Genomic DNA, 27492 nt, shown 5'->3' with positions numbered 1-27492 from the left:
GAGTGAGTATTTTAAAATATGATAAATCCAAAGAAATCCATGCCAAGATACATCAGAGTCAAATTTCTGAAAAGTAAAAACAAGAAAACATCTTGAAAGCAGACAGAGAAAAACAGTATCTCATCTATAGGAGAAAATACTTCAAAAGGCAGATTTCTCATTAGAGACCATGGAGGCCAGTGGAAATGGTACATCTTTCTTCAACTGCTAAAAGACCTATAAACTCAGAAATCTATACCTAGTGAAAATATTGTTCAAGAATGAAAAAGAAATCAAGACATTCTTAAATGAAGGAAAATTAATTTGTCTTAAACAGACATGTCCTAATAACGGCTAAGAACAGTTTTTGAAGCAGATAAAAATGATTTAAAAAAATTTGTTAATGTTTATTTTTGAGAGAGAGAGAGAGACAGAGTGAGAGTGGGGGAGGGACAGAGAGAGAGGGAGACACAGAATCTGAAGTAGGCTCCAGGCTCTGAGCTGTCAGCACGGAGCCCAATGTAGGGCTCGAACTCACAAACGGTGAGATAAGACCTGAGCTGAAGTTGGACACTTAACTGACTGAGCCACCCAGGTGCCCCAAGAAGTGATTTTTTTTTTTTTTAAGGAATCTTGGAACATCAGGAAGGAGGGAGAACAATGGAAAGACAACAAATACAGGTAAACACAATTAGCTTTCTTCTCCTCTTGAATTTTATAAATTGCATTTGAAGCAAAATTATAACCTTGCTTTATGTGGTACTCAATGTATAAAGAGGAAATTTCTTAAGACTACTATAAATGAGACTAAAATGATGTTATGAAATGTAAGATTTTTAGATGTAAACTGATAAAATGTTGCTGCCAGATATAATGTTTCATATATACATATGTATATGTAAAATTTACACCTAGAACTACCACCAAGAAAACTAGACAAAAAGATCAGATATATCAAATTGGAAGATGGGAGAAAAAATTAAACAGAGAAAAAACCAGAATATAATAATGACTAGCCGTTATGTTAGGCAGAAGGCAGAACTTTAACAAATTAAAAATTTATCCAATAACAGTGATTTGCAAATTGTTTAAGGGAGATTCCCAAGGAAATCTTTTGTATTGGAGTCTGGATTTCCTATCTTACCCCAAATCTAAGTAAAGAAAAAATACAGAAAAATGAGATTATGTTTTATTTATAAAACATAAAGATTAAAATGTCAAAAACTCAAATCTCAATTTTATTTAAACTTTTATCAAAGACTGTACATTGAAAAATCCAGTCAGTGGGCTCAAATTCTTGCAATATTAGAGTTCTGACCTATCCACTCAGAATTTGTTTTGTTAAATACCTACTTCACTTAAAAAATAAAAAGCTAGGGGTGCCTGGGTGGCTCAGTTGGTTAAGCGTCTGACTTTGGCCCAGGTCATGACCTTGCAGTTTGAGAGTTCAAGCCCTTCATTGCTCTCTGCTGTCAGCATGGAGCCTGCTTCAGATCCTCTGTTTCTTTCTCTCTCTCTCCCTCCCACTTGTGCACTCGTGCTCATGCTCTCTCTCTCTCTCATGTGCGCACTCTCCATTTCGCTCTCTCAAAAATAAAATAAACATTAAAAAAATAAAAAGCTATAAAGTATTGGACAGAGCTGTTTCTGCTACACCTGTAAAGCAGAAAAGTTTTAGAACGCTGTTACATTCACCACCCACCCTGCAGCCCTCCTCCCATGGTGCCCTCCCTCTCTGCCTCCCTAGGTGTTTTTCTCAACTAATTTGATCAACTAATCCCCAACATAAAATGTTATCCCACTATGGGTTTAGAAGGGATTCCTCCAGACATATTTCCATTTTAATAAGAGGCCCTTAAAGACTGAAAAGCCATTTGGATATGAAGGAGTCTATCTGTATTATGCCCAGTAGAACAGGATGTGGGGAAGATAATCTGGGTTTCAGAGCTCCTAGATCTCTTGCAAATCCTATTGTACAGATTGTCTTCTGTGCTCTCCAGTGGAAAGCCCATCCCAGCTAATGGAATTTCAGAGGGAAATAAGAAGTGGCATCCTGTAGAGAGGGATGTTAACTTCAGAGCTGGGAAATTAGATCAGTTTGATACCTGCTCAGTCACCTGCCTCCCAGCCTCAGCTGTCTCTTTATGAATGGGGGTTTTTAATGCCCCTCAAGTGCTGTGACATCAGGGTTAGGAAGGGTCGACATATTTTTTAACAGTGGAAAAAAAAACAATATCACTCCCTTCAAGAACAAAGACTTGATATAGTGTTCCACATATTTTATCTTTTATATATTTGTTTGGGAGCAAAAAAAGTGCTGTTACAACTATTACCTCCAGTTACCACTCATTGAAATATGTGGCCAAAAATTCTTTAACTTTTTTTTAACCTTTATTCATTTTTAAGAGATGAAGAGAGACAGACCATGAGTGGGGGAGAGGCAGAGAGAGGGAGACACAGAATCCGAAGCAGGCTCCAGGCTCTGAACTGTCAGCACAAAGCCTGATGCGGAACTTGAACCCAAACCCACAGACCATGAGATCATGACCTGAGCTGAAGTCTGATGCTTACCCGACTGAGCCGCCCAGGAGCCCCTACTGGCCAAAAATTCTTTTTTTTTTTTTTTTTTTATGAAATTTATTGACAAATTGGTTTCCATACAACACCCAGTGCTCATACCAAAAGGTGCCCTCCTCAATACCCATCACTCACCCTCTCCTCCCTCCCACCCCCCATCAACCCTCAGTTTGTTCTCAGTTTTTAACAGTCTCTTATGCTTTGGCTCTCTCCCATTCTTTTTTTTTTTTTTTTTTTTTTTCTGAAATTTATTGACAAATTGGTTTCCATACAACACCCAGTGCTCATCCCAAAAGGTGCCCTCCTCAATACCCATCACCCACCCTCTCCTCCCTCCCACCCCCCATCAACCCTCAGTTTGTTCTCAGTTTTTAACAGTCTCTTATGCTTTGGCTCGCTCCCATTCTAACCTCTTTTTTTTTTTTTTCCTTCCCCTCCCCCATGGGTTCCTGTTAAGTTTCTCAGGATCCACATAAGAGTGAGACCATATGGTATCCGTCTTTCTCTGTATGGCTTATTTCACTTAGCATCACACTCTCCAGTTCCATCCACGTTGCTACAAAAGGCCATATTTCATTTTTTCTCATTGCCACGTAATATTCCATTGTGTATATAAACCACAATTTCTTTATCCATTCATCAGTTGATGGACATTTAGGCTCTTTCCATAATTTGGCTATTGTTGAGAGTGCTGCTATGAACATTGGGGTACACGTGGCCCTATGCATCAGTGCTCCTGTATCCCTTGGATAAATTCCTAGCAGTGCTATTGCTGGGTCATAGGGTAGGTCTATTTTTAATTTTCTGAGGAACCTCCACACTGCTTTCCAGAGCGGCTGCACCAATTTGCATTCCCACCAACAGTGCAAGAGGGTTCCCGTTTCTCCACATCCTCTCCAGCATCTATAGTCTCCTGATTTGTTCATTTTGGCCACTCTGACTGGCGTGAGGTGATACCTGAGTGTGGTTTTGATTTGTATTTCCCTGATAAGGAGCGACGCTGAACATCTTTTCATGTGCCTGTTGGCCATCCGGATGTCTTCTTTAGAGAAGTGTCTATTCATGTTTTCTGCCCATTTCTTCACTGGGTTATTTGTTTTTTGGGTGTGGAGTTTGGTGAGCTCTTTATAGATTTTGGATACTAGCCCTTTGTCCGATATGTCATTTGCAAATATCTTTTCCCATTCCGTTGGTTGCCTTTTAGTTTTGTTGGTTGTTTCCTTTGCTGTGCAGAAGCTTTTTATCTTCATAAGGTCCCAGTGATTCACTTTTGCTTTTAATTCCCTTGCCTTTGGGGATGTGTCGAGTAAGAGATTGCTACGGCTGAGGTCAGAGAGGTCTTTTCCTGCTTTCTCCTCTAAGGTTTTGATGGTTTCCTGTCTCACATTTAGGTCCTTTATCCATTTTGAGTTTATTTTTGTGAATGGTGTGAGAAAGTGGTCTAGTTTCAACCTTCTGCATGCTGCTGTCCAGTTCTCCCAGCACCATTTGTTAAAGAGGCTGTCTTTTTTCCATTGGATGTTCTTTCCTGCTTTGTCAAAGATGAGTTGGCCATACGTTTGTGGGTCTAGTTCTGGGGTTTCTATTCTATTCCATTGGTCTATGTGTCTGTTTTGGTGCCAGTACCATGCTGTCTTGATGATGACAGCTTTGTAGTAGAGGCTAAAGTCTGGGATTGTGATGCTACCTGCTTTGGTCTTCTTCTTCAAAATTCCTTTGGCTATTCGGGGCCTTTTGTGGTTCCATATGAATTTTAGGATTGCTGATCTAGTTTCGAGAAGAATGCTGGTGCAATTTTGATTGGGATTGCATTGAATGTGTAGACAGCTTTGGGTAGTATTGACATTTTGACAATATTTATTTTTCCAATCCATGAGCAGGGAATGTCTTTCCATTTCTTTAAATCTTCTTCAATTTCCTTCATAAGCTTTCTATAGTTTTCAGCATACAGATCCTTTACATCTTTGGTTAGATTTATTCCTAGGTATTTTATGCTTCTTGGTGCAATTGTGAATGGGATCAGTTTCTTTATTTGTCTTTCTGTTGCTTCGTTGTTAGTGTATAAGAATGCAACTGATTTCTGTACATTGATTTTGTATCCTGCAACTTTGCTGAATTCATGTATCAGTTCTAGCAGACTTTTGGTGGAGTCTATCGGATTTTCCATGTATAATATCATGTCATCTGCAAAAAGCGAAAGCTTGACTTCATCTTTGCCAATTTTGATGCCTTTGATTTCCTTTTGTTGTCTGATTGCTGATGCTAGAACTTCCAGCACTATGTTAAACAGCAGCGGTGAGAGTGGGCATCCTTGTCGTGTTCCTGATCTCAGGGAAAAAGCTCTCAGTTTTTCCCCGTTGAGGATGATGTTAGCTGTGGGCTTTTCATAAATGGCTTTTATGATCTTTAAGTATGTTCCTTCTATCCCGAGTTTCTCAAGGGTTTTTATTAAGAAAGGGTGCTGGATTTTGTCAAAGGCCTTTTCGGCATCGATTGACAGGATCATATGGTTCTTCTCTTTTTTTTTGTTAATGTGATGTATCACGTTGATTGATTTGCGAATGTTGAACCAGCCCTGCATCCCAGGAATGAATCCCACTTGATCATGGTGAATAATTCTTTTTATATGCCGTTGAATTCGATTTGCTAGTACCTTATTGAGAATTTTTGCATCCATATTCATCAGGGATATTGGCCTGTAGTTCTCTTTTTTTACTGGGTCTCTGTCTGGTTTAGGAATCAAAGTAATACTGGCTTCATAGAATGAGTCTGGAAGTTTTCCTTCCCTTTCTATTTCTTGGAATAGCTTGAGAAGGATAGGTATTATCTCTGCTTTAAATGTCTGGTAGAACTCCCCTGGGAAGCCATCTGGTCCTGGACTCTTATTTGTTGGGAGATTTTTGATAACCGATTCAATTTCTTCGCTGGTTATGGGTCTGTTCAAGCTTTCTATTTCCTCCTGATTGAGTTTTGGAAGAGTGTGGGTGTTCAGGAATTTGTCCATTTCTTCCAGGTTGTCCAATTTGTTGGCATATAATTTTTCATAGTATTCCCTGATAATTGTTTGTATCTCTGAGGGATTGGTTGTAATAATTCCATTTTCATTCATGATTTTATCTATTTGGGTCATCTCCCTTTTCTTTTTGAGAAGCCTGGCTAGAGGTTTGTCAATTTTGTTTATTTTTTCAAAAAACCAACTCTTGGTTTTGTTGATCTGCTCTACAGTTTTTTTAGTTTCTATATTGTTTATTTCTGCTCTGATCTTTATTATTTCTCTTCTTCTGCTGGGCTTAGGCTGCCTTTGGTGTTCTGCTTCTAGTTCCTTTAGGTGTGCTGTTAGATTTTGTATTTGGGATTTTTCTTGTCTCTTGAGATAGGCCTGGATTGCAATGTATTTTCCTCTCAGGACTGCCTTTGCTGCGTCCCAAAGCGTTTGGATTGTTGTATTTTCATTTTCGTTTGTTTCCATATATTTTTTAATTTCTTCTCTAATTGCCTGGTTGACCCACTCATTCGTTAGTAGGGTGTTTTTTAACCTCCATGCTTTTGGAGGTTTTCCAGACTTTTTTCTGTGGTTGATTTCAAGCTTCATAGCATTGTGGTCTGAAAGTAAGCATGGTATAATTTCAATTCTTGTAAACTTATGAAGGGCTGTTTTGTGACCCAGTATATGATCTATCTTGGAGAATGTTCCATGTGCACTCGAGAAGAAAGTATATTCTGTTGCTTTGGGATGCAGAGTTCTAAATATATCTGTCAAGTCCATCTGATCCAATGTCTCATTCAGGGCCCTTGTTTCTTTATTGACTGTGTGTCTAGATGATCTATCCATTTCTGTAAGTGGTGTATTAAAGTCCCCTGCAATTACCACATTCTTATCAATAAGGTTGCTTATGTTTATGAGTAATTGTTTTATATATTTGGGGGCTCCGGTATTCGGTGCATAGACATTTATAATTGTTAGCTCTTCCTGATGGATAGACCCTGTAACTATTATATAATGTCCTTCGTCATCTCTTGTTACAGCCTTTAATTTAAAGTCTAGTTTGTCTGATATAAGTATGGCTACTCCAGCTTTCTTTTGGCTTCCAGTCGCATGATAAATAGTTCTCCATCCCCTCACTCTCAATCTAAAGGTGTCCTCAGGTCTAAAATGAGTCTCTTGTAGACAGCAAATAGATGGGTCTTGTTTTTTTATCCATTCTGATACCCTATGTCTTTTGGTTGGCGCATTTAATCCATTTACATTCAGTGTTATTATAGAAAGATACGGGTTTAGAGTCATTGTGATGTCTGTATGTTTTATGCTTATAGTGATGTCTCTGGGACTTTGTCTCACAGGGTCCCCCTTAGGATCTCTTGTAGGGCTGGTTTAGTGGTGACAAATTCCTTCAGTTTTTGTTTGTTTGGGAAGACCTTTATCTCTCCTTCTATTCTAAATGACAGACTTGCTGGATAAAGGATTCTCGGCTGCATATTTTTTCTGTCTAGCACCCTGAAAATCTCGTGCCAATTCTTACTGGCCTGCCAAGTTTCAAAAGAGAGATCAGTCATGAGTCTTATAGGTCTCCCTTTATATGTGAGGGCACGTTTACCCCTTGCTGCTTTCAGAATTTTCTCTTTATCCTTGTATTTTGCCAGTTTCACTATGATATGTCGTGCAGAAGATCGATTCAAGTTACGTCTGAAGGGAGTTCTCTGTGCCTCTTGGATTTCAATGCCTTTTTCCTTCCCCAGTTCAGGGAAGTTCTCAGCTATTATTTCTTCAAGTACCCCTTCAGCACCTTTCCCTCTCTCTTCCTCCTCTGGGATACCAATTATGCGTATATTATTTCTTTTTAGTGTATCACTTAATTCTCTAATTTTCCCCTCATACTCCTGGATTTTTTTATCTCTCTTTTTCTCAGCTTCCTCTTTTTCCATAACTTTATCTTCTAGTTCACCTATTCTCTCCTCTGCCTCTTCAAGCCGAGCTGTGGTGGTTTCCATTTTGTTATGCATTTCGTTTAAAGCGTTTTTCAGCTCCTTGTGACTGTTCCTTAGTCCCTTGATCTCTGTAGCAAGAGATTCTCTGCTGTCCTCTATACTGTTTTCAAGCCCAGCGATTAATTTTATGACTATTATTCTAAATTCACTTTCTGTTATGTTATTTAAGTCCTTTTTGATCAGCTCATTAGCTGTTGTTATTTCCTGGAGATTCTTCTGAGGGGAATTCTTCCGCTTGGTCATTTTGGATAGTCCCTGGCGTGGTGAGGACCTGCAGGGCACTTCCCCTGTGCTGTGGTGTATACCTGGAGTTGGTGGGCGGGGCCGCAGTCAGACCTGATGTCTGCCCCCAGCCCACCGCTGGGGCCACAGTCAGACTGGTGTGTGCCTTCTCTTCCCCTCTCCTAGGGGTGGGATTCACTGTGGGGTGGTGTGGCTCGTCTGGGCTACTTGCACCCTGCCAGGCTTGTGATGCTGGGGATCTGGCGTATTAGCTGGGGTGGGTAGGCAAGGTGCTCGGGGGCAGGAGGGGCAGGCTTAGATCGCTTCTCCTTAGGTGATCCACTTCAGGAGGGGCCCTGTGGCAGCGGGAGGGAGTCAGATCCGCTGCCGGAGGTTTGGCTCCGCAGAAGCGCAGAGTTGGGTGTTTGCGCGGAGCGAGCAAGTTCCCTGGCAGGAACCAGTTCCCTTTGGGATTTCGGCTGGGGGATGGGCGGGGGAGATGGCGCTGGCGAGCGCCTTTGTTCCCCACCAAACTGAGCTCTGTTGTCAGGGGGCTCAGCAGCTCTCCCTCCCTTTGTCCTCCAGCCTTCCCGCTTTCCGAGCAGAGCTGTTAACTTATGACCTCCCAGACGCTAAGTCGCGCTTGTTGTGGGAACACAGTCCGTCAGGCCCCTCCGCTTTTGCAAGCCAGACTCGGGGGCTCTGCTTGGCCGGCGAGCCGCCCCTGCGCCCCGGCTCCCTCCCGCCAGTCCGTGGAGCGCGCACCGCCTCGCCGCCCTTCCTACCCTCTTCCGTGGGCCTCTCGTCTGCGTTTGGCTCCGGCGACTCCGTTCTGCTAATCCTCTGGCGGTTTTCTGGGTTATTTAGGCAGGTGTAGATGGAATCTAAGTGATCAGCAGGACGTGCGGTGAGCCCAGCGTCCTCCTAAGCCGCCATCTTGCCGCAACTCCCAAAAATTCTTAATCCAAATGACAGCTGCATAGTAAGAAAAAAAAATACCTCAAACTACTGAGTTAAGAAGACGAATACTTAAAAGTAGTATAAATACTCCTTTTAAAGCATCCTGTATCACTTTTATATTTATAAATAGGGTAAGGGGTAGGATACAAATTAAAATTCAAGTAAAAGACAGACTGAATAAATTACTTAACTGAATAAAATAGCTAAAGAAGATGTCAAGGGAAAGAACAATAATTGAATTCACCCAAAAACACATATGGCAGGAATGGAGGCAAGAACATACAACGGCACAAAGGGAGGAACCCTCTTAAACACAGATATTTCCAAGATGCTCACACCATCATCACTTTTTTTTTTTTTAATTTTTTTTCAACGTTTATTTATTTTTGGGACAGAGAGAGACAGAGCATGAACGGGGGAGGGGCAGAGAGAGAGGGAGACACAGAATGGGAAACAGGCTCCAGGCTCTGAGCCATCAGCCCAGAGCCCGACGCGGGGCTCGAACCCACAGACCGCGAGATCGTGACCTGGCTGAAGTCGGACGCTTAACCGACTGCGCCACCCAGGCGCCCCACACACCATCATCACTTTATGCTAACAATGCTTTCTCCTCTTCTCCCAAAAAGCAGACCTATCCTTCAAGTGTTTGCCACATTTTACTGACCCTAAGCATCACCTGGAACACTATGAAACCTTGTCAAAAGACATTCCTGTGCTACCCTGAACCCTCCAACTCCAGAATTCCATAAAGGGGGCACAGAAATCTCCAGGCTGGTCCCACAAATGTCTCATACTGGGAAACACCGGGGTGCCCGCCAGTGTGTTAGTTCTGTAGCAGACAACACTGTCTGGAGAATGACAAAAACATCTAAACCTAGTAGTAATTACCCCTTACAGTTATGGATCTCATATTACATGCCAAGCTCTATGCCAAGCATGCTTGTGTTATGTCTTAGAATCTTCACAATGGATCTTTGAGATCAGTATTATTTTATTTATATATAATTTTAAAGCAAGGAGATGGGCTTTGCCGAGTCACACAGCTAATAAGGCTGGGTGATGGTGCAAGGGGTCTTTTCTATAGCTTCCAGGTGACATTATCCAGGCAGCCTGTGACCATGTTCAGGTTTAATACAGCTATGGAATTAAGAAACATGATGGGCTTTGACCTCAAGTGGTTGGACTGATTACAGCTGACAGAGCTCTGGCTATACACTCAGGGATGGTTAGTCTTAGGACTCCTCCTGAACTTGGGATCAGGGCTGGAGAGAAAAATCATGAGATGGTAGTTCCAAACACGCACTAGAGGCCTATATCCTGGGAATTCACTTAAAGACAGACAATGCTGAATGAGTTCTTCTCTGCCCTGAGATGCGGCACAGAAAGCCCATACCTACCCAGCAACACATCTCTGTAAATCAAATCCTGCATGGCAGGCGTTAAGGATGCTTTCTAGCATGGATGACAGGAGAGCATAGTGGGGAAAATATGTGTTATTTAAGACCGATGGTACATTTATTTTTTTGCTATAAAGGACATGACTGAGACAAGTGGCGAAATTTGAATAAGGTCTGTTGATTAATAGTATTGTGTTGATGTTAATATTCTGATTTTGATAACTGTTTATGTAAGATATATTCTTACTCTTAGGAAATACATGCTTTAGGTATTTAGGTATAAACAAGCATGTAACTTACTCTCAAATGACTTGGAAAAAATGTGTGTGTGTACAGAAAGAGAGAGAATGATAAAGAAAAGTGTAGTAAAGTGTTAATAACTGGTAAATCTGGATAAAGAATAACTGGGGTTTCTTAATGTTTCTGCAACCTTTCTGTAAATTTTAAATTCTTTCAAAATAGATTATTGGAAAATTCAAATCAACTATTTTGTAAGAGGGAAATTTAATTTGAATTACATATATACCTAAAGGAAGGAAGGAATTCTGGAAGGAATGGAGAGAAGTCAGAGAGAGAAAGGATGGAAGAGAAAGAAACACAGGCTTTGGAAATCCTAAGAAAAGCATCAATTTGATGACCAGCTTTGTCACTTAGCAGCTGCTGTATGGCTGTGTTCATGCTCCATAAGTACTCTGAGCCTCAGTTTTCCAATCTGCAGGGTGGTCGGGAACAGAAAAAGAGACAACATCCTGGAACAACTGGAGCCATGACAAGGCAGGCAGTCAGTGCACAGTATAGGGGGCCGTGCCTCCCACTTTGCCTCCCTGCTGTGCTCTACACACACACACACACACACACACACACACACACACACACGAGACAGAGGGAAATGTGCATGTGAATGAAATGCCTGTTCCCGAGAAGCAACATCCACCTAGGCTGATTTCTATACGGTTTCTAAAAGGTAAAAATAGAAAGAAACTAGCCATGTTTAGAAAGCTTCCAGGGCTGCTTCCTGTCTCATCACTTTTTTCAGATAGCTTTAGCTTCTAGAATTTTATCAACCACTCTAAATGCTTCATCAACTTTTCCAGTTTCCTTTCTGGAGTTCCTGGAAAGAGCAGAAAAGTGAGGCTCCCTAGGCAAGAGATCCAGCCCTGTGGCAGCAGCCGCCCCTGGTGGGGCATCGCCTGAGTTGGGGCAGCATTTCTCCTGCTCTGGAATCCCATGCATTTTCACTCAGTATGATCCTAGTGACCTGAGTTAAGAGCCAGCCTTCAGAGTGGCTCCTCACAGAATAAATACAAGTGTGCCCATCAAGACAAAAGAAACAGAGCATGTTCAGGAAAAAAACCCAGCACAAAAGGTGGTCCCAAAATGGAAATAATATTTTCCAGAAAAACTGTACCATTCATTCTACAACCCATTTTATGCATCCAGAGCCACACAGCACATGGGTTTAGAGCACAGACTTTGGACCCAGTCAGAATTACGTCCATTTTCTCCATTTACTACCTGTTTTTGAAAAATTTTTTAATGTTTATTTTTGAGTGAATGAGAGAAAGAGAGAGAAAGAGACAGAATGTGAGCAGCGGGGGCGCAGAGAGAGAGGGAGACACAGAATCCTTAGCAGGCTCCAGGCTCTGAGCTGTCAGCACAGAGCCCAAAGTGAGGCTCGAACTCATGAACTGCCAAGACCATGACCTGAGGTGAAGTTGGATACTTAACCAACTGAGCCACCCAGGGGCCCTTCCATTTACTACCTATTTGACTGTGGGCCTATTATTTCTTCTCTCTGAGCCTCATCTGTAAAATGGAGATATACTTGGGCACACAGCTCCAACAGTTGTGGTGTGGATAAAATGAAGCATGTAAAGAGCTTACGTGGCATATAATAAGTGCTCAATAAGTGCTAGCTGAAGACATCCAGTGATAAGGATCATGGTGGATCTGCCTGCCAGCCCCACACAGCATTTGCACAGGGCAGTAGAGCACCTGGGATCTCCAGCCCTGGAAGTGAGATTCCATTACAAGCTCAGTCTAAGTACCGCCAATCCACTTATACATGGACTCCCACTGGCTTCCACTGGGTGCCCAGTGAAGGGGAACAGTGGTGGGTACACATAATCAGGAATGTAGCTATAATAATCTAGACTTGTTTTCTTATCTATTCCAGGAGTTTACTTTGCTGTAATCCCTGTGTCCACTGGCAAATGTGACATGCCAGCTCCTGCCAACATTATCTAGCATGGATTATTGTCCATCCATGAAATTCCAGCCTGCTAGCAGTTGGGAATTATCCTAACTCTGTTTCTCCCTGGCCACTAGCAGATGTTTAGACCTAGCAACATACCCTGGAGGGCTACTGTACTGTGATCCTGTCATATCCTCCATTCAAAAGTGGGTTCATTTGTTTTTACCACCATGGGACCCGGGTTCTTCCATAGAGGGTTTGTTAATTGCTTCTAGTACTGTCTGGCTACGTGACCATCTGTATGACCTGTCTTCTCTTTTCCTCATCAGAATGAGGATAATAGTTTTTCCTCATAGGACTGTGGTGAGCATTTAGTGAGTTAATGTATAAAACCTGCTTTGACCTGTATAACTCCATAGTGAACTCTGTAGAAGTGTTAGCTATGGTCATGTTGTTGATCATGATGATTGATAGGAGATTCTCGGTGGGAGCATATTTTTTTTCACCATGGTCATCAGCCTGACCCCTTAAGCCAAGAGTTTTGATGGAGTTTTTCCATTAAAACTATTAAACCCTCTAAAAAGCATAAGCTTGATCAAACCTCAGTGTTAGAGACAGAGATATACTTACTTTTATCTAATTTAGATTGATACCACACTTCCTTCCATAATGAATTTATATGATTTTCTTATTAATCTAAGATTCAGATATTCCAGGTTGAAAACAGAAGTTTCATAAATCCTATTTTTTTTAAGTTTAATTTTTTTCCACTTCACTTGCTGCTTACTCTTTGAGCAACTTTGAGACAATTTCCAAAATTGTTCTTGTCAAAAAAAAAATGATAAAAAGTATGATATATAGGGAGCTGGGAATATTTCCCACTAAATATTTTGATTAAATCCACTCTGATCCAGTTAATTGACCTCGGAGAGTTTGACCTCTGATAAAAACATGAGGCAGCTCTTCTTCACAGTGTCAGAGTTTGGTGTTTGATGCTGGTATTCTCTGGCAAACAACTGGGGATCTGCCAGTTGGAGTGAGGGAGGGCAGGGAGAGAGGTATCTGCTTGTTTGGAACTTTATTTGGCTGGAAGGTAGGGGCAGGGAAGGGAAGATATTTAGCTACTGGTAACTGGGCAAAGGATTATCAACAAAATTTTGATGAAACATCATGTAAACAATCTCTTATTAAGAAGTAATTAAGAAGTAATTTCTTTAAAAAATTTTTTTAATTTTTCTTATTTTTGAGAGAGAGAGACAGAGTGCTAGTGGGGGAGGGGCAGAGAGAGAGGGAGACACAGAATCTGAAGGAGGCTCCAGGCTCTGAGCTGTCAGCACAGAGCCCGACGTGGGGCTCCAACCCACCAACCATGAAATCATGACCTGAGCTGAAGTTGGACACTTAACTAACTGAGCCACCCAGGCACCCCAAGAAATAATTTCTTATTCAGAAGTGACTCTAAACCAAGTGCTGGGGAATAAATGTGTGTGTGTGTGTGTGTGTGTGTGTGTGTGTGTATACATATATATACATATATATATGTATATACATATACATACATATATATGTATATACATATACATATATGTATGTATATATATACGTATATATATATAAAGGAGGCAAGCACAGCAGTCAACACCGGACTAAGAAGGGAAGAGAATGTTTCAATTCTAAACTGCCAGGAAAATCTGGGAGGCCTTATCACTCCTTGACTGCAACTTAACTTCTGTATGTCTGTCTTCTTGACACTATTTTATTTTTAAAAAAATTTTAAGTTTATTATTTATTTTGAGAGAGAGAGAGAGAGAGCACGCGTGCAAGAGCGCACAGGGGAGGGGCAGAGAGAGAAAGTGGGGGAGGGGCAGAGAGAGAGAGAGAGAGAGAGAGAGAGAGAGAGAGAGAATCTCAAGCAGGCTCTGAGCTGACAGCACAGAGCCCAACATGAACCGTGAGGTCATCGCCTGAGCGGAAATCAAGAGTCAGATGCTTAACCGACTGAGCCACCTAAGTGCCCCTTATTTTAATTTTAAAACACTGAACACATTGTCCAGAAACAGACTGTATGTTCCTAGGAGTAAAGCAGCATGACAGGAAACACACACACAAAGCCAAGTTCTTCTGGAAACACTAATCTCAGCCACATCAGTTTCTCTTTCTCTGCCACAGGGCATCCTAGTCACCTAGAGAATAACTGATTCATTCTGTTGTAAAGATAATGTATTTCCACATCCATGCATCTGTCTGAGCTGAATCTAATCCATTCATGCTGCCTTCCCTACTTGCATGCTTTCATTATTTAGTAAATTATAAGAACCAATGAAATGGACGCAGAAGAACATCTTATCATTTCATGGAGGTGAGTCTTATAATCTTTGTAAATTTCTAACTCCTTTCTAAAAAACAGGATAGAAAATGCAATACTCCAATTTGTTTAAGTTGCCAAAATACCTGCAGGCATCATAGGATCTATTATTCCTCAATACTCATTTAAGATATGCACTAAAGAATTTAAAAATAGTGTCTCCACTATTTGCTTTGCAGAGCATCTTGCTGATTCCCGCACACACCTGAAAGACTTGGGGTGAAGGTGAACTCAGGGCCACAAGGCATGTCCACTGTCTTGAATGCTGGCTTCCCAGGCAGCATTCCTCTCAGCTGCCCCCTTCAGCGATCAGATTTCTGTTTCCATCTTCATCACTCCCCCTGCAACCCTTGCACTTCAAGTAAATCTAACCCCCAGCAGTAACCAACAGGCCCTCCATTCCTCTGGCCAATCATTCATTCAGAGATGGACATGTGACCTAAGTGTCCTGATAAGGCTGGATCTCAAGACTTGTACATGGAACACTGGGACAATGGTGCTCTCTCTTGCTCCCTGGACATGGATGGGAAACACCTGGCTGCCATCCTGTGACCACAGGGATAAGGCCTGGACTGTGGGCAGCAGAGAGGAAAGGCACAAAATCAGGTTCTTTGCTGACACTGATTCAGTCCAGAGCCAATAAAGCCCCTGTGTTTTGGATACCACTATGAGTTGGATTTTCTTTCCTGTTACTGTAGCCAACCCCACTGAAATGTGCTCTTCTGGCACTACCCCTGAACTCATTACCTCGATTGTCAGGATCAGTGGTTCCAAATATTGGTAGACAATCTTCACTCACTTGGCCGCTCACTTTGCCTGAACTTCTGAATCTGCGACCACAGCACAGACAAGCTGACCAACACAGAACACCTACAATAGGGAGCACAGGCACCAGGTCCTCTCCTTTCATTCATTCTCCTCCTCCTGCCTAGCACAGAGCCAGACACACAACAAATAACCCTTCACATGTGCAGTGTAGCAGTTAACAAAGGCTTCAGCAAGAAAATGCATTTGTCAGAGTTGGCCTGCTGACCCCAGTGTTGGAGGATGTCACTGACAGGATGTGACCACCAGTTGATCCTTGCACTTGACCCAGGAAAATGGAGGCTCCTCACTCTTTCCCTGTCCTTGGAAAGTAGTTTCCATACTAGGAATTGTTTCAAGGATGGAGCCTTAGGACAGTGAGGTGTGGTATAGACCATCTGGATGGCACATGTGACTGAACCCAGTTAAGGCATCAATACCTACAAACTTTTAAGACTCTGGCAGATGGGTGCAGACATCTACCAGACTTGTGGCTGCCCAAGACAAGCCCATTAAGTTACCTTGCTTATGAAAACCACTACCTATCAATCTAGGGTGGCCTGCCTCTTCCACTGGTTTCTTTTTTGCCCTGTATGGGGACCATCTGGGAACCAACACCCAGGCACCAGGCATATTCAGGTTTTTGGGCTGCATCACTGGCAGAAGGGGCTGACGAGGGGCATAAATGACTGTCATACAGCAGACTCAGGCTCTAAGCCAACCTGTGGGGCTGCTGAGGGCCAGCTGGCCTAGGAGAGCCAGTCACACACCTTGACCTATGGCTGCCACCATGATCAGGGCCACCCTTCATGAACAGGGAGGGCCAGAAGGTCACGGCCCATCTCATCAGAGAGAAGGGAGGGAGAGAATGAAAGTACAACACTCGTGGTGAGCAAATCTCTGCCCCAAACCCTGGTGTAGCACAGGCTTTTTAGGAAGAGACTGAGCCTGTAGGAGTCAAGACATAATCAAGCACAGAGCATCCCCTTCATTATTGTACCTGCAGGTGGGGGGTTCAAACAGAGATCAGGGCAGAAAGTTGATGGGAAAAAAATAAGGCTCCAGAAAGGCACAATAGAACCAGAAGAATTCACCACGACTGTTCAGTTCTCTCCTACCTCATACCATGACCACAATTCAATCATTCATTTTAAAATTAACTTTAAACTATTATTTCTACAATGAGCACACAGTAGTTTTGTCTTTAGAAAAAATTATAGTTAAAAAAGTTAAATCTAGTGTGCATGTGCATTTACACACACACACGTGTGTGTTTGCTGGATGTGGGTGGGTGGGGACAGTAGAGAGATACATGAAGCAAGAATGGCAAAATATTGACAATTGTTGAAGCTGGATGATGGGTCTATGGGGACTCATTGTACTACTATTTTTATATATGTTTAAAATTTCTATAATGAAAAGATTTTTTAAAGGCATAATTAAAAAAAGAATTAAACTGGGGCACCTGGGTGGCTCAGTCGGTTGCACATCTGACTTTGGCTCAGGTCATGATCTCACAGCTCGTGGGTTCGAGCCCTGCGTCAGGCTCTGTGCTGACAGCTCAGAGCCTGGAGCCTGCTTCTGCTTCTGTGTCTCCCTCTCTCTCTGCCCCTAACCCACTCGCATTCTGTCTCTCAAAAATAAACATTTTTAAAAAGTTAAAAAAAAAAAAGAATTAAACTAACAAAGGTGGGCGCCTGGGTGGCTCGGTCGGTTAAGCATCCAACTTTGGCTTAGGTCATGATCTCATGGTTGGTCGGGCTCTGTGCTGACAGCTGGGTACCCGGAGCCTGCTTCAGATTCTATGTCTCCCTCTCTTTCTCTCTCTGCCCCTCCCCTGCTCATGCTCTGTCTCTTTCTCTCTCAAAATAAGTAAACATTTAAAAAATTAAAAAAAAAAAAAAACTTACAAAGGCATTCACAATGCTCTCCACTCTGCACAGATGCCTAGCTTTGCCTCTGTGACCTGGCACACAGACATGTCTTTGTGATGCTCATAATCAACATACCCACACCACACAGACGAAGTCCTATGGTGCATCTCAGAATGGTTTTGCTTGTTTAATTAACATTTTGCAAAGGCCATAATTCTCATTGTCTTCTGCCAGTCCCACACAGCCCTGCTTTGGGAGAATTTCAACCTTGACTTCACAGTCATCAAACTTTCATTTTTATCAACTAAATCAGCCAGCAAGAGCCAGAGGTAGGGACTATGTCAAATGATGAAGCTCTTGGGGCGCCTGGGTGGCTCAGTCGGTTAAGCGGCCGACTTCAGCTCAGGTCATGATCTCGCGGTCTGTGAGTTCGAGCCCCGCGTCGGGCTCTGTGCTGACAGCTCAGAGCCTGGAGCCTGCTTCGGATTCTGTGTCTCCCTCTCTCTGACCCTCCCCCATTCATGCTCTGTCTCTCTCTGTCTCAAAAATAAATAAATGTTAAAAAAAAAACCTTTAAAAAAAATGATGAAGCTCTTTTGGGTAAACATTAAACTGAGAAATCTGAGTTCGGCAGAAAACCTACTGAACACTGCCCCTGCTGCATTTTCTGAAAACCTAAGATATAACAGCCAAATCGTTTTGAATCATCTGAAACTTTCAAACGGCAACAGTGCTATCATTGTCCCTCCACCCTGCTACATGGGAAGCAATGTGTGGAATATACAGATGAATCAGACATGGGGTCTCACTCAAGGACTTTTACTAGGTAGGGGAAACACATAAGACAAAGAAATAAATAAACTTAATACAAAGTAGGAAGCACACTAAAGGTCCACTTTGCCTTTTCTTCTTGTCTTTAAGCTCTATAAGCTTACAGACCATATGGGTCTTGCTCAGCTATGGTGGCCAGCCATATTAGGTGCTCATTTAAAAATGTCTGTTGAATTCATGTCAGTATAAATGAATGAGTCACACTGAGTTCTGAGAGGGAGACAGAACTGTATTAAAGGATAAGAAAAAGGCTTCATGGTGGACATATCACTTGAGCTTGGATTTTGGATGCGTTGAGATTAGGGCAATGGTGGGGAATTTTTAAGGGAGAGATTAGCAAATAAAAGTTATTATTCTCTCCTCATTTACCCTTTCATATTTGTTAGCACACTATTTTACTACTAGAAAATAAAAAACAATAAGTATCTTTTATACAACTAGTCAACTTCTTGATTTATATGGAAAATGAATATATTTGAATTCATTCACCATTAGAATACAGTGTTTTGAGGAATTATTGGCATCTTTTATAATGTACCAAATTTGATGCCATCTTTAAGAAAACGTGCAATGCCATTAACTGAGGAAATTATTTTTGAAAGAGAAAGCAAAATGCAGTACCTCTTCTGTCATCAGAAGTTTCTCATGTTGAATTAAAAGGCAGAAAGAGTTTACACCACCATGTTCCTCAGTCACAATGTCTACCATGCCTGGAAGGCTGGGAGCTTCTGACAGATCAACAGACCTAGATGAGAACACACAAAGCAGGTCCTCAGAGAAGCCCCCTAGCATGAAGTCCATGGAGAACATGTTTAATTGGAGAATAAGATATTCAAGTGGTAAGATACATCTAGGGGCTGCTCCAATAGTTCTCTACTAGACAACTGGGAAAAAAATTCCTGGGATAATGAAGCTATTACTTGAACTTGAATGAAGTTGACCCTTGAGCAATGCAGGAGTTAGGAGAACTGACCCCCTACACCATTGAAAATTTGCATGTAACTTTCAACTCTTCTAAAATTTAACTACTAAGGGCCTACTGTTGACCAGAAGCCTGACTGATAACATCAACAGTGGATTAACACATATTTGTATGTAATATGTGTTATATACTATATTTTTACAATACAGTAAGATAAAGGAAAGAAAACGTTTTTATAGTCCTGGTACAAAAAAAATCCGCAAGTAAGTGGACCTGCTCAGTTCAAACCTGTGTGGTTCAAGGGTCAACTGTATATGGAAGGACAAATTGTAGTAAATCCTACATTTTGATCTAAGTTCCCCTCTAATCTGCATTGGATATCGCCAACAAACAGCCAATCCTCTTTGTACCATTACTTATCACTAATATGACTTAGACGAAAAGGCAATCATTAATGCCTATTAGGAACTTTAGCACTTACACAATCTTAGCATGAGCTCTTAAACTTGTTACAAAAGTCAAGAAAAGTTCCTGGTCCACTGTAGGCATGTCATCACAGTAAATGGCTTAACCTGTGGCATGCTTAATACCAGACAGATGCATGATGCGATGCTCAATTGGGTCTTGAGGAAGCTGCTTTGAGTCTACACTCTGTTTAATCAATAACCAACATATCATTTTATTTATTTATTTTTTTAATGTTTATTTATTTTTGAGATACAGCACGAGCAGAGAGGGGCAGAGAGGGAGGGAGAGAGAAAATCCCAAGCAGCCTCCATGCTTGTCAGCACAGACCCTGACACAGGGCTCAAACCCACGAACTGTGAGATCATGACCTGAGCCAAAATAAAGAGCTGGACACTTAACTGACTGGGCCACCCAGGTGCCCCCCCCCGGAACATATCATTTTTATAATCACTTTTATAATTTATAATATGATGCACATCTCCCATAAGAGAGCAGCTATATAATTAACACCAAAACCAGAACACTTTTGAAACTGAAAAGAGTCACTCTTAATAATAACACCAGGACAATAAACCCATTTCAAAAATACAGCAGGCAAACTGGCATGTATAGTTATGATGCTGTTATTTTTTGCCCACGTTTTCTGAATACAGAACACAAATATCTCTAATGCAAATTCCATTTATATAAGTGAATATAAAGACTTTTTCCTGAAAATGTAAAATTATATCCTTTTAATGCTCATTATTTCTTTAAATTTTATTATCAAAATTATTTTACCGTTACATCTAAGCAATGAAATATATAATATTTTTCAGAAGAGCATGATGGTATCATGACTATGTTTTATAAAATATTGAGGGCATGCTGTCAACAAAAGGGTCCTTCTTTTCCTATGCCAAGTAAGGAAGCGAAGAAATAATTGGTAAAACTCATAACTTGGACAGTCCTGATAAAGAATGAAAACAAGGATCCTCTCTCTCTGCCGTTTCCCTGCTTGTGCTTGGTTTCTTTCTCTCTCTCTCTCTCTCTCTCTCTCTCTCTCTCTCTCTCTTAGAAATAAACAAACATTAAAAGGAAATGAGGCACCTGGGTGGCTCAGTCAGTTAAAAACCGACTTTGGCTCAGGTCATGATCTCGTAGTCTGTGGGTTCGAGTCCCACGTTGGACTCTGTGCTGACAGCTCAGAGACTGGAGCCTGTTTCAGATTCTGTGTCTCCCTCTCTCTCTACCTCTTCCCCACTCGTGCTTGGTCGGTCTCTCTCTCTCTCAAAAATAAATAAATATTAAAAAAAAAAAGAATGAAGACAAAGGGACCTGCACTTTGATAAATGATTTACTAATATTACTCTTTCTTAGAGACCTATGGAATAAACTGTCTTGCTACTGGTTCTATAAATACCTTAAATATGCATCATTAAACAAAGTGGCGATTAAGAAACATAATATTTTCCCCAGTATTTCAAATATGAGAGAGTTGTTAGCTTTCTCAGTTGGTTGGTTATTGGGAGAAGAAGAACTGGATGTATGAAAAAGGAGGGGTTTATAAGGGAAAGAACAGAGGCCAAGCTCAGAGAACAGCATGAAGGCTATGGCTGCTAAGGGGGCTGGTGACAGCAGTGTGGGCAGTGGAAATTCGAGGAAAATTGTCACTCAAGCAGCAATGAGGAAACTCACATAAAGATAACTGAGAAACACACTTCTCCCATAGCCTCTGACGCTCACTGGACTACAGAAGAGTGGTCTTGGATCACTGTCAATCTACTTGAGGGACTCAAAAAATAAACCTTTGGCTGGAGATAGATCAGAGGCTGTCCAGGCAGGAGCAGGCCTGGAACATCAAGAGAGAAATGGAAAGTGGCAAGTATAATTTGAAAACATATTCAGCATTTTTACTGGTTATTTGTAAAAAATTAAAACCTACTGTCTTTATAATATAACTGATAAAAAGAAAAATATCAGCCAAATGTTGACTGACAATTATATGCAGAAAGTAGAGAGATTCCTAAAATTAACTTGGCACAAGATACATGTGTGGGATGCTATGAACTTATTCTTATTTCATACAAAATTTACTGTTCTACATTCTTAACACCATACACAAAAATAAATTCAAAATGAATGGAAGACCTAAACGTAAGACAGGAAGCCATCAAAATCCTAGAGTAAAAAGCAGGCAAAAACCTCTTTGACATTGGCCACAGCAACTCTTACTCAACATGTCTCTGGAGACAAGGGAAACAAAAGCAAAAATGAATTATTGGGACCTCAGCAAAATAAAAAGCTCCTGCACAGTGAAGGAAACAATCAGCAAAACTAAAAGGCAACTGATGGAATGGGAGAAGATATTTGCAAGTGACATATCAGATGAAGGGTTAGTATTCAAAATCTATAAAGAACTTATCAAACTCAACACCCAAAAAACAAATAATCAAGTGAAGAAATGGGCAAAAAACATGAATAGACCCTATTCCAAAGAAGACATCCAGATGACTAACAGACACATGAAAAAATGTTCAACATCACTCATCATCAGGGCAATACAAATTAAAATCACAGTAAGATACCACCTCATACCAGTCAGAATGCCTAACATGAACAACTCAGGCAACAACAGATATTGGCGAGGATGCGGAGAAAGGGGAACACTTTTGCACTGCTGGTGGGAATGCAAACTGGTGCAGCCACTCTGGAAAACATATGGAGGCTCCTCAAAAAATTAAAAATTGAACTACCCTACGACCCAGAAATTGCACTACTAGGTATTTATCCAAAGGATACAGTATGCTGTTTCAAAGGAACATATGCACCCCAATGTTCATAGCAATGCTATTGACAATAGCCAAAAAATGTCCATCGACAGATGTATGGATAAAGAAGATGTGGTACATATACAGTAGAGTATTACTTGGTAATCAAAAAGAATGAAATCTTGTGATTTGCAACAACGTGGATGGAACTAGAGTATATTATGCTATGCAAAATCAGTCAGAGAAAGACAAATATCATATGAGTTCACTCATATGTGGAATTTAAGACATAAAACAGATGAACATAAAGTAAGGGAAGCAAAAATAATATAAAAACAGGGAGGGGGACAAAACATAAGAGACTCTTAAATATAGAGAACTGAGGGTTGCTGGAGGGATTGTGGGAGGGGGGATGGACTAAATGAGCAAGGGTCACTACTGTTGGCATGAGCACTGGGTGTTATATTTAGGGAATGAATCACTGGATTCTACTCCTGAAATCATTATTATACTATATGCTAATTAACTTGGATGTAAATTTTTAAAAATTTTTTAATTTACTGTTCTACAAAATATACATTTACTGAAACGCATTTTTTATTCTAGTGTCCATAGTTATTTCATTTAAATGTAAACTTCGATTTTGTAGTTACTATAATACAATGCATGGAAAAGGAATATTGGCTAATTTGGAGGGAGGTTGTGTTCATCCTGAATTTATAAACTAGAAAGCAGAAGATTATGAATAAAAATAATTTAGAACTTGGCCTTGACACCATTAAATAAAGACTGACGTCAGGCCATAAAGGTAGGGTCAAAGAGGGAAGCTGAGAGGAACTGGGGGGGGTTCAGGCATGAACAGGGATCTGACGCAGCCCCAACACACACCAGCCCCACAGACACAGCTCATCGCTCTGTCCTCAGGAACAAGTGCTCCCAGCAGGCCTTTTGTCTTTCTCCTTTGAGGAGCTGAGAAGGTGATCAAGAGAAAAAAAAAAATGTATGGGGACTCCATCAAGTATGGTTTTTCATGTTCCATGTGGTAGGGATTAACTCCTTCTGTAAAATACTCCCAAAGTACTATGCTGTGATTCTGTGCTGGGCTTTCAACTTGAGTGAAAATCACCCACACTTTTTTATTACGTTACATTACGTTATTTTATTTTTTTATTTTAAGTAGGCTTCACACCTAGTGTGGAGCCCAGTGTGGGACTTGATCACGACTGTGGGATCAAGACATGAGCTGAGATCAAGAGTCAGATGCTTAACTAACCTAGTCACACAGGTGCTCCAACCCACATCTTAAAAAAAAAAAAAATCCTATGAGATGCCCGCCAGAGAGCACTTGCTGGGATGAGCACTGGGTGTTGTATGTAAGTGATGAATCACAGGAATCTACTCCCGAAGCCAAGACTACACTGTAACATGACAATAAATTATTTTTTTAAATCCTATGAGATTTTTTCCATCCTGAAGAGCAAAATTCCAGGTACTTTATAAGCTTCAACATTAAGGAAACACATTCTTACATATCTGTAAAGTTTCTGAGAGTTTTCTATGACATAATAGTTTTTATTCTCAATAATGAAATACTTCATAGTATTCAAAAAAAAGCCTTCTGAAACCCTGCTGTGTGAGGCCTGAGGAAAGAGTGAAGAAAAAATCCCACAAAATATATTTTTCTCCTATTCTATAACAAATACACAATTGATTATATTAGCTGAAGATACAACCCTTTTTTTGGTTGGGGAGGGTCAGTCAGTTGGGATGAATCTACTGGTGAAAGAGGCTGTACTTGACTCCTTGCTTCTCCTTGTTATGTTGCTGAAGGTACCATGGGGGAAAGGATTTGTCTCTTTAAATTGGTGATCTCCCAAAGCTGTGTCGAAATGCTTTCAAAGCAAATGAACTGATTTGGGGAAAAAAATGCTTGTTTTGAGTGCTGAAGTTGCTCTAGCAATGTAGATATGTGTGATAGTGTATGAAAAAACACAGGAAAACAAGAAGAAAACACATCTGTGAGGAAGATAAACTGCTTCCCAAACTCGGCCTTGCAATCTATAATAACAAGCTCCCTTTTATGATTAGCAGCTGTGTAAAGATTATCGCTTTTCTTTGGGTGATCTGGATGCTCATTAATTTGTTGTTGCTCCTTTCTGAGGTTTATTGCAATGTCAAAGCAATGTTAGGGTATTTATAAGCCAAAGGTTGCAACTGCCATATTTTGCAGAACACCAGGAAAGATAGCAGGTTTTTAAACTTTCAATATCATCGCTTTCAATGGAGTTTGGTGTCCTTGAATTTTTGAACATATTGAACCTAAAATCTCAAGATATATATACCAACTGCAATGTTTGCTATGACATACTGTAAGCTTTTACAACTAAACCCAACAGATTCAATGAACTGATGCTTTAAAAAGCCTTGTCATGTTCTTGACTTAATAAAATTTCTCGATAATAAAAGTTTCTCGATAGTAATTTCAAGGAAAAACACATCAAATCTTATCCAGTTTACTAACAGGCTGGCTTTATGATGTTGTGGTAGAACATTCCATTTGAAAGTCATGAGGAATTCTGTTCTAATAGTTAGCTTTCATTAGGAGAGCTTGAATAACTCTTAGAACTTACTTTGATTCAACTCTAAATGACACCTGGAAAATGAGACTGGGGGAGCAAACATTTATGTTTATTTAAAAAAAAAGCAAATCAATAGCTCTTTTAGAAAACTGTGACTGCATTCTCACCAGCTTCCAAAGGCTGTGTTTTCTGCTCCTTTATAAATGAAATCAAAACAGCCCCATGGCCTTGACCTGGAATGTGGCTCTGGTTGTGTCTAGCTTTCCACAATGCCAAGGGCAGAGAGCATGTGGCAAGCTAGCCAGCTCATTCATGTCCGTGGTACAAGGACACAGAGCAAAACACAAAAAGACATTTTTAAAAAACTGCCATTGCTAGTTTTATTTTTAGTTCTGATTCTTCATTGAGTTTGAAATTTTAATTAACATTAAAGAAAGATTAAGTTCACCAAAAGGGAAGCTTGAGCTTCTAAAGCTTGAGAATCACTAAGAGATAAGTGGAGTGTCCAGGTAAAGGAGCCACTGGCTTTTGAATTAAAAAAAAAAAAAGCCACTAACCTCATAGTTTAGTGTGCTGCAGGGATGTCTAGAATGAAGATCTTCTATAGCACTCTCATACTTGTCTGCAAGGCTATGACACTGAACAGGGTCCTGAAAAGTAGAACCATTGTAGATATTTAAAATAGGCCAGAAGGGTCTTAGAAGGGTCAGAGTGGGGGCAACAACCCTGTGCCTAAAAGCCATAGAATAGAAGGAAACAACCCAAATTAAAAACACATAGGCTAGCTGGGCATCCCCCAGGCTGACTGTTAATGGCTTGTGAGCTTGGAGAAGAATTGTAAGTAGAGCACAGAGCTGTAGAAGATTTTAACACCGCTCAGTTATTTTGTTTCTGTCTGTTGTTTGACTAGGTGGTGTGCAGAAAGCTCGTAATGAGGTGAACATATTTTCTTTTAGTAGAGCATTTCTCCCACTTGTTGAGGGTCACCTTCATGTAGTTGACTTTGTTCTCTGGATTCAGCTTCATTTCTCTCACCTATAACATGATGATGGCAGCCACTCCACAAGATTATTGTGACATAGGTCATCACAGGAAAAGGGCTCAGTGGGTTGGAGGAACATGGGGAAGACTGCCTTGTAGTCATCTTAGTGATTGTAGGTAATCACCCAGGCATTCTTTTTCTTGATTTCCCTTGTGACAAACAGTTACAAGATTATTGGCTAGAGAGCATACAACTAAAAGGATTTCTCTGAATAAATTTTCTATACCTGAAGGGCACCTGAAGCATACTGGCCTCATTAATCCCATGCTACAACCAGCTGACCACACTAGACTAGAAGCCAAGTATATTCTTCATGTGATATAGAAATTAGTATGATCACTTTAATAAGAGTCACAAAATTTTCTTAATATTGCTTCTGAAGAGTAATTTTCTCTCAATATTGCTTATGAGGGTGTTTTCTCATAATAGATGGAGTCAACTAAGAACCAGAGGGGTTATATCCAGCTTCTGAGAATAGAAGATTAACATCATGTATGACATACTGTCACCAGGCAGTCAAAAGAGGAAAAAATAAAGCCAAGTGTAGATTCCTCCAATTAACAGCAAACTAATACAATTTCTTGGGTGAATCAAGTGACATCACTTAAAGCTTCTACTTTGTAGTCTTGTGCCTTCCATTCAGTTTCCTCTAGTCAATATTCCTAGATTAAAAAAATACACTTTGTTGCCTTTAATTTTACATTAAAAATTTTAAATTATAAAAAAATAACCATTAGGTGTAATGTTTTAAGTGTTATATAAAGACCCAAGTGATCCATTTCTCTCAGTTCTAAGAAGTGTTCCTCCCAGGGTCCCAGGATGCTTCCTCCTGTGGGCTTGTGGAGGGTATGCAGCCTTCTGCATTTTCCTTCCTCCCCATTGGCCAGGTGGTGCAACACAGAGTTTCATGGTCATTTGCAATGGTGTGCTTTGGCTCTCACTTTTTCCTGGTTTGAATCTCTCCCTCTTCTTCAATGTTTAGAAATATTTTAACATGTGGGGTGCCTGGGTGGCTCAGTTGGTTGAGCGTCCAACTCTTGTTTTCAGCTTGGGTTATGATCCCAGGGTTGTGTGAATGAGCCCTGCATCAGGCTCCATGTGGAGCCTGGTTGGGATTCTCTCTCTCTCTCTCTCTCTCTCTCTCTCTCTCTCTACTTCTGCCCCTTTCCCCTGCTCATGCTCTCTCTCTCTAAAATTAAAAAAAAGAAATATTTTAATATGCTTAATTTTGTTAAATAATTCTATGGAAGACTAAACTTCAACAAAGCTGGAAGTAGAAAACATGTCTATATTTATAAATGTTGTGATGTCATTTCACGACATTTTCTTAACATACTATCTGTTGCTTTTTATAGTCAACTGTCCCCTCCTGATGGCTCCACCCTCATTCACACATCTCTGCCTTGGTCCCATACTCAGACTTTGGGCTAGCAATGACAGATGGATATTACCTACTTGTCAATCAGCTTTTGATAAGACCTATAAGCAAATACCCTTCCTAAACATCTCACAAGGAATTGCTCTAAAAGAAGCTCAACTTTG

At 40.7% G+C, this 27492-nt stretch overlaps 1 pseudogene; it reads right to left on the bottom strand.

Annotated features, from left to right (window-relative positions):
* LOC122479512 overlaps window positions 1-27492 on the bottom strand; it is an 83979-nt pseudogene that overhangs the window by 34909 nt on the left and 21578 nt on the right.

The sequence above is a fragment of the Prionailurus bengalensis genome, chromosome C1, assembly GCF_016509475.1.
Source record: "Prionailurus bengalensis isolate Pbe53 chromosome C1, Fcat_Pben_1.1_paternal_pri, whole genome shotgun sequence".
In the NCBI taxonomy this organism is placed as follows: domain Eukaryota; kingdom Metazoa; phylum Chordata; class Mammalia; order Carnivora; family Felidae; genus Prionailurus; species Prionailurus bengalensis.
The sequence above is the reverse complement of the archived record's forward strand: the minus strand, read 5'-3'. Positions and strand labels throughout refer to the sequence as shown.